We start from the raw sequence: 8157 nt of genomic DNA, 5'->3' as shown, positions 1-8157 counted from the left end.
TGGGCCCAGCCGATTGCCTTCCATCTCCTTCCATAATCCGAGCCCCTGGGCCTTCTCTAATTATCTCGTTGTCGACGGGACGTTAAACATCAATCTTTGTTCCTTCCTTCAGAAGTTCCTATTCCAGATTGATTCTTTATGTGTAGAAGTTGTCTCTGTAGAACGGCTCGTAGGCATCGTAGAATATTCTGAGGTGGACAGAGGAACTGTGACAGTGGAAATAAATTAGTGACACACAAATATGCACTTTATCGCGCTGCGATACTTAAATAAAGAGGTAGAGTAAATTATATGTGCCCTGCAGACAGATACAACTAATTAGTGGTCTGTCAACACGACTATGTCCGTTCTGGGCGCCACATTGTCAATCACTGTTCCTAAGTAAAGGCTATGAGTGTGTCTACTTGTAGACTGTCTCCCAGGCTGACCTCCACTACGACCCGTAGCTACGGACAGCTGGCCTGGAAATCCATCCTAGAACTTTCGTTCGCTAACGCCAAACGCGAACTCTCCGTTGCTGCTCATGCCCGCCGCTTTTCACGACGCGGAAGTCCATTTCATTGCGGCGCGGAGATTGCTAATTGGGTCGTGCTTGTGGCTGGCGGCGAAATTCATTGGATGTGTTGTTTGTTTGACTGTATTTCACAGCGACGCACCCCAGCTCCGGTTACGCCCTTTCCTTTCCTAACTTCACATGCGCCGCCAACTTACCCTCCTCCCTCCGCCCCTCTCCGCACCCCGTCACCATTATCACGCACTACTGTCCAGGGCTTAAGTCCACAAATCTGACTGGACAGTGGCGTCACACGGGCAAAAACGCACCTACGCTGAGTTCCATTGGTCACTAGCTTCAATTGTTTCCCTGAAATTTAGGCGGTTACCCAGATTTCAGACGGCTGCTTTTGTTTGAGTTGACCTAGATCGACGCAGGATTGTCCCGTTGTGTATTCTAGATTCGATTCTGAGACCCTCTGCTCGACCTAAGGAGGACTAATTCTTTGCATTTGTCGTTTGTTTGACTGTATTTCAAAGAACCTGAGTTGAGAATACCCCTTACAAGGGAAGCAGGTGCATCTGGTAGCCGCCCAAAAGTGGAACACAGTCGATACGTGACGTGTTTCAGTGAATCTTGCGCTCTTTCAGATGGGAGCAAGTCAGAAACCTCTTCTGCTTCTACACCAGTCGCAGGACGGTGCTGCGCCTTTACAGGGTCCAACTACCCATAACCAAATGCCATCAGCATTTTATTTATTTATTTTTGCTTTGTTTTGTGGCTGTTACTTGTTCCTAATGTATTTCTCCTCACCTGTGACATAGAGCCCCAGATATGGTAATGGAAATGATATATCCCTAAGCCAGAAGCTTGACATTAACCGCATTGAAATAGGTTATTTAGTTTAGGCAGTACTTATTACTGATTATGATACCATACGCATCTTCTGTAATTCTCGCAGGTTAAGTAGCTGCGTGTACCTTACCTTAGTCCGGTTGCATTGTGTGGGGAGGGGGGGGGGGGAGATGTGAATGGAAATGCCAACCGGGGTGGCCGAGCGGTTCTAGGCGCTACAGTCTGGAAGGGACCAATGACCTCACAAGTTATGTCCCATAGTGCTCAGAGCCATTTGAACCATTTTTATGAGTGGCATAACAAGATTTCCGATGCGGAGAATGAGCACAAAAAAATGGTTCAAATGGCTCTGAGCACTATGGGACTTAACATCTTAGGTCATCAGTCCCCTAGAACTTAGAACTACTTAAACCTAACTAACATAAGCACATCACACACATCCATGCCCGAGGCAGGATTCGAACCTGCGACCGTAGCAGTCACGCGGTTCCGGACTGAAGCGCCTAGAACCACACGGCCACCGCAGCTGGCGAGAATGAGCACACTCGTTGCGTTAAAAAACAATTTTTAACGCAATTAGTGTGCTATTTCGTCACGTCGGCATTTTTCAAAAACAGTTGCTGATACAGACGAATAAAAAAAATCTAAAAGACAAGATTTGTCTTTGCTGTGGGCTGAGACGTGTGAGGGGAAATGCTGACGAATCGGCGCTCAGCACTGCAAACAGAAACTGCCACGTTTGACTTTAGCACACAATTTTGACACTACGACTGCTAGGTCACTAGCGTTTGCACAAATGCAAAAACAGGGAAGTCGACATTAAGTGTTCCAGGCAAATCCAATTGTGACGAAACCGAAGTACGGACCCATCGGCCACCTTTTATTGCGCCACTTACCTGCAGATACCATTTTTAGCAAAGTAGTTCTCACCAAGCGTGAACGTGCATTGTTCTCCTTCCAGTTCATGCTCTGAGGGGGATAAGCTGAGGGGGATATCTGATAATAAATCATTACTTAAATACATAGGTCCAGAGTGGGCCGTATATTTACAATGTGCAGCGAATTTTTTCCTCTGGTACATCGATATTTTTTCCATCAGTGTACAGATACATAGATAATTGTTTTCGATACATCGGCGGCCGATAATGATGCTGCCCGCATCTCGTGGTCGTGCGGTAGCGTTCTCGCTTCCCACGCCCGGGTTCCCGGGTTCGATTCCCGGCGGGGTCAGGGATTTTCTCTGCCTCGTGATGGCTGGGTGTTGTGTGCTGTCCTTAGGTTAGTTAGATTTAAGTAGTTCTAAGTTCTAGGGGAATTATGACCACAGCAGTTGAGTCCCATAGTGCTCAGAGCCATTTGAACCATTTTTGATAATGATATTATTTAAACATCGATACATCGAATTACCAATATTTTTAAAAATATCAACAGTCCTAATAACTACCGCGTTGGCAATGGTAGAGCAACCGTAATAGATCTTTAGACACACAAAATACAGTCTTGGTTGCACAAGATAGGGTTGTTTAATCTTCTCAGGCCTAGAAAAGGCGAAACGCGTCACATGCGAAGATTAAATAAAAATCTTGTACAGCCGAGATTGTTTTTTCTGCAGCTAACACATTGCGTCCGAAAGATCGAAGGTTAGCAGAGGATCGACATTTAATACAGGGTCTGGGACTTCGTCATTACCCATAAAGAATGTAGCGCATCGTGTGTAAGCCAGTGGCCGATTTGGTTAGACTACACTATAGACGACGACGAATGGAACTGATCGCAGACGTGTAATTGCTGGGAGAAATTATAGAGAAACGTCAATATAAAACCATTTATCGGAAAGGCAGAAGACATATTGATATCCTATGGGCACCCTCTGAGGAAAACTAGTTCTCCCACGAGGAAGGTAACGAAACAATCTTTCTGCCGAATTTTCGTACTGTTCACCTGTCTGAAATCGTTACAATGTCGGAGACATATACAAAACAGAGAATGGCCAGAGAGAAACATCACGAGTCCTCTATCGATCGTGTTGTTAAGAGTGAGATCGTTAGGTGGAGAAGATCATCCACCTACGGTGACAGACATTAAAAGAAAGGCATTGTGCAACACGAAGGTAAAAGTTTTGTGAACTCGTTTTACCAGAAGCATAAAGGTACACGGTACCTCAAAGGGCATACCCCTTGACCATAGCGAAACAAGAGACGGTTGTAGGAAGTGTTTCTTCTCACATAGGATTCGAGAATGGAGGAGGAAAAGCAGGTTCCTTGTCTTCTCTTATAACTTCATTTCTTTACAGAACGCGATAGATAGTTCAATTAGTTTTGAAACCTATGCCGTCCCAACTAAATAACACATTCCATGAACACTCTGTACGGTGGCAAGCGGGATGTGCGCAATTGCAAATATTACGGCTATCTAATTCAGGGGCGACCAAGACGTACCAGAAATTGCGCAGGCCAGGTCTTTGGACAGCCCGTGGGCCAAAGGTCGGCTGATTTCGGATTTGCTCGTTCCTTCCCAGAAGTACTCTGTGCAATGTCACATTTCATTTTGTACTGCGGTGTAGCATTTTTCGGTCTGTACAACTTTCTTCAGTTCGGCAGAATCATGGTGCGAGCACTGTTTACCTTTCGTTATTTGTTGATGATATAAGGACGTTCACATGCCCAATGGCTGTATGCACAAACACAGACAGTCCAGCTATCTGTCGACTTAAGAATTATTAGAACTGATTGGTTATGACAGAAGAATTTTTAATATACGCAGAAGGGAAAAAATAGCAGCGCCCTGAAGGAGTTGTGCGCCATAAACGAAAGTTGGTAGATGCGTATCTACACTCATGCTCATAAATGAAGGATAGTGCTGATACATGGTGAAACAACACTCTGGTTGGCGGTTTGCGGGTTTAAATCACCTCAGGGTGTGACCATTTGACCTGCGGTCGTCGCATGGTGGCGCTGGGGTCAGTCCGTATACGCAGAGGTGTGTTGGTGCACGTCAGAGTACGGTGCAGATGGTTTCAGACGTGCTAATGGTGACTGCGTGTTGAAAATGGCTCAAAGAACACATATTGATGACGTTATGAAGGGTAGAACACTAAGGCGACTGGAGGCTGGTCAAACACAGCTGTTCGTAGCACGAACCCTCCGTGTGCCACAAAATGTGATCTCAAGATTATGGGAACGATTCCAACAGACCGGAAACGTGTCCAGGCGCTACAGTACGGGACGTTCACAGTGTACAACACCACAAGAAGACCGATGCCTCACCATCAGTGATCGCAGACTATCACGGAGTACTGCAGGTAGCCTTGCTCGAGACCTAACCGCAGCCCCTGGAACAGTTGTCTCCAGACACACTGTCTACAGACGACTGAACAAACATGGTTTATTCGCCGGAGTCCTGCAAGGTGCACTCCACTAACCCCTGGTCACAGAGAGCCCGTAAAGCCTGGTGTCAAGAACACAGTACATGGTCATTGGAACACTGGTCTCAGGTTACGTCCACTCCCGAGTCTAGGTATAGTCTGAACAGTAATCCTCTCCGGGTTTCATCTGGCGTGAACCAGGAACCTGATACCAACTCCTCAATGTCCTTGAAAGGGACCTGTATGGAGGTTGTAGTTTGACGGTGTGGGATGGGATTATGATTGGTGCATGTCTTTGACAGAGGAACTGTAACAGGTCAAACGTATCGGAACATCATTTTGCACCAGTATGACCGCCTTTTCAGGGCTGCAGTGGGTCGCACCGGATGGATGATAACGGACGGCCCCACCGAGCTGCCATCGTGGAGGAATACCTTGAAACAGAAGATATCAGGTGAATGGAGTGGCCTGCCTGTTCCCAGACCTAAACCCCACTGAGCACGTCTGGTATGCTCTCTGTCGACCTATCGCTGCTCGTCTTCAAACCCCTAGGACACTTCAGGAGCTCCGACAAGCACTGATGCAAGAATGGGAGGCTATGCCCCAGCAGCTGCTCGACATACTGATCGAGAGTCTGCCAACTCGTTGTGCGGCCTGTGTACGTGTGCATGGTGATATATCCCGTATTGATGTCGGGGCACATGCGCAGGAAACAGAGGCGTTTTGTAGCACATGTGTTTCGGGACAGTTTTCTCATCACCAACACCGTGGACTTACAGATCTGTGTCGTGTGTGTTCCCTATGTGCCTATGTTATTAGCGCCAGTTTTATGTAGTGCCACGTTGTGTGGCACCACATAATGCAATTATCCTTAATTTATGAGAGTAAGTGTATATACAGATAAGTTCCAATGTGTGTATCTGCATCTCAGAGATGCTGTCTGTCTACATTTCGCGCCAGTCGCAAAATAGTGGTGCTAGTAGCTCCAGTAAGAGGATGCAAATCTAGTTTGCTTCAAACACACGATGTATCAGTCGTGAGCGTTAGGTTTTTTTTTTTTTTTTTTTTTTTTTTTTTTACATTGGATGTGGTGAATTGATGCTAGTCAAGAATGCCTTTATGGCAGGAAAGACGGCATTATCAACACCTCATTTAATTTGATCGAGGTTGCGTACTGGGATACGAGAATCAGGATGTTCCTTCTGTGATACTGTAAATATACTTGGAATGAATGTAGGCATTGTACATCATTACTGGCAGCAGTGCTAACGGTAAAGTACGTTCACAGGAAGACCTGGCTCTGGATGGCTACGTGGCACTACCGAGATGGAAGTCCACCGTGTTCGTCCTACGGCTCTGGATCATCGTACTGCATCTGCATCAGCAAATCGACCAGCATTTGGCACCACAGTAACACAACAAACTGATACAAATCTATTACTTCAAGGATAGCTCCGAGCCAGACGTCCAGTAGCGTGCATTAAAGTGACCCCAAACCACAGCCATTGGCGGCTTCGGTGGGACCAATCGAGATTTCATAGGAGGGCACTGTGGAAGTCGTGTTTCTTATGAACGCTGGATCTGCCTCGGTGCCAGTTTTGGCTATGTGGTGGTTAGAAGGAGGGCAGTTGAAGGGCTGCAACCAACCCGTCTGTGTGCTAAACACGCTGGACCTACACCTGGTGCTATGGTCTGACGTGCGATTTCGTATGACAGCAGCAGAACTACCGTAGTTATCCCACGCACAATGACTGCGAATGTGTGATTCAATCTTGTGAAACGACCTATTATGCTACTATTCATGAACAGATTTTCAAGGGAATTTTAGACCAGGGTAACGCTCACCAACATACTGCTTTTGTAACACAACATGTTCTACAGAGTGTCGACGTGTTGCCTCGGCCTGGTCGATCACCAGATCTGGCTCCGATCTATTGCCTATGGGACATCATAGGATGACCACTCCAGCGTCATCCACAACCAGCATAAACGGCCTCTCTCTTGACCGAACAAATGCAACAGCATGGATCTCCATTACACAAACTAACATCAGGCACCTGTGCAACACAATGCATGCTCATTTGCATTCAACATTCCGGCCGTTACACGGATTCTTAATGAACCAGGATTTGACATTTGCAATGGCTTATCTCGCGTTTACATTAACCTCTGACCCTACAATGTTAATCACTTAAAATGTTGCCTAGACAAATGCGTTCCGGATGTTTCATTACTATACATAAATTTTTTGTTAGCCTTTCAATTTTTTCCAGCAGCGTAGGCCTATATTACGCAGTCACATAAGCTACGGAAACTGTAGCTTTGGTATGAAACCATATTGCGAAACCTGGAAGAAAGAATTCGAAGATTAAGATGACAACGAAAGAGTAGAAAATTACAATGATCGACAAACGGGGTTTATTATTGTGTACATCATGAAGCACATTGTCCTAAATTTGTAGGTTTGCAGTATGTGAAGGAATTGGTCATATGAATAGCTAAATATCTGATGTCGCATGCGTTATTCCACTGTCAGGTGAAACAATTTTCGATGGATTTGAACGAAGAGTATGGAGACTTTACATGTTACAGCAAAGTAGGTTACTTAAGTCAAGGGGCATGCACAGAACGATTATTTAATTCAAAACTCACTATCGCTGAATTTATGAAGGACTACCGGAATGAAAATTAGAACATCCGGAATGGATTGCAGATCTTACATTTCACGTGGACTTTACTCCCTACCAAAGTAATACATTACGAGGTGAGAAACATCTACTTTATGATATGATACCGATGAATTTAAGAAGACAATCGCGTTATGGAAGGGACACCTCAGAATCACAGTCCAGTTCCCTAAGGTTACTGCCGTTAATGGAAATGAGAGGTTTGCATGATTCGTGGCGACCTTAAGAGAATTACAATGATACTGTCCTAAACGATTTGAGGGCGCTGCCATACTTTTTCTATTTTGTAGACCGCTGAAAGCCCCTATCCACGTGCAAATGTCAGTGATTGACGTAAATGGTAATACCCGTCTTAACGACAAATCTTGGCACGTTTTAACTCTCCAGGATATCTACATTGTTTTTCTCAGCTGCAGTTTCCAGGTTTTCATAATAAGGTTGCAAAGGTGCTACAGTATTGCGAGCTACCTAATAGTATGAAATATGACGTTCAGGTGATGAAACTAAGTAAATCACAATTACAGGCCAACCTGACTGTGGAAATGTGTGAAACTGTCAACATCTGTCTGTAAGCCGAGAGTTCCCACCCCATAAAAATTATGTCTTCAGTAATCCAAAAATTATAAAATAATACTGTTTTTCATCTGTGTTGTTGAGAAATGTGAAACATAAAATCAAGCTATATGCATTGCGACTGCACTGTCTTTTAAATGAGGTGCATTCAGAGTTTCGGCGTCTTACATCTCCCTTCACTCACA

This window comes from Schistocerca cancellata, unplaced genomic scaffold (assembly GCF_023864275.1).
Source record: "Schistocerca cancellata isolate TAMUIC-IGC-003103 unplaced genomic scaffold, iqSchCanc2.1 HiC_scaffold_1106, whole genome shotgun sequence".
Lineage (NCBI taxonomy): Eukaryota > Metazoa > Arthropoda > Insecta > Orthoptera > Acrididae > Schistocerca > Schistocerca cancellata.
The sequence above is the reverse complement of the archived record's forward strand: the minus strand, read 5'-3'. Positions refer to the sequence as shown.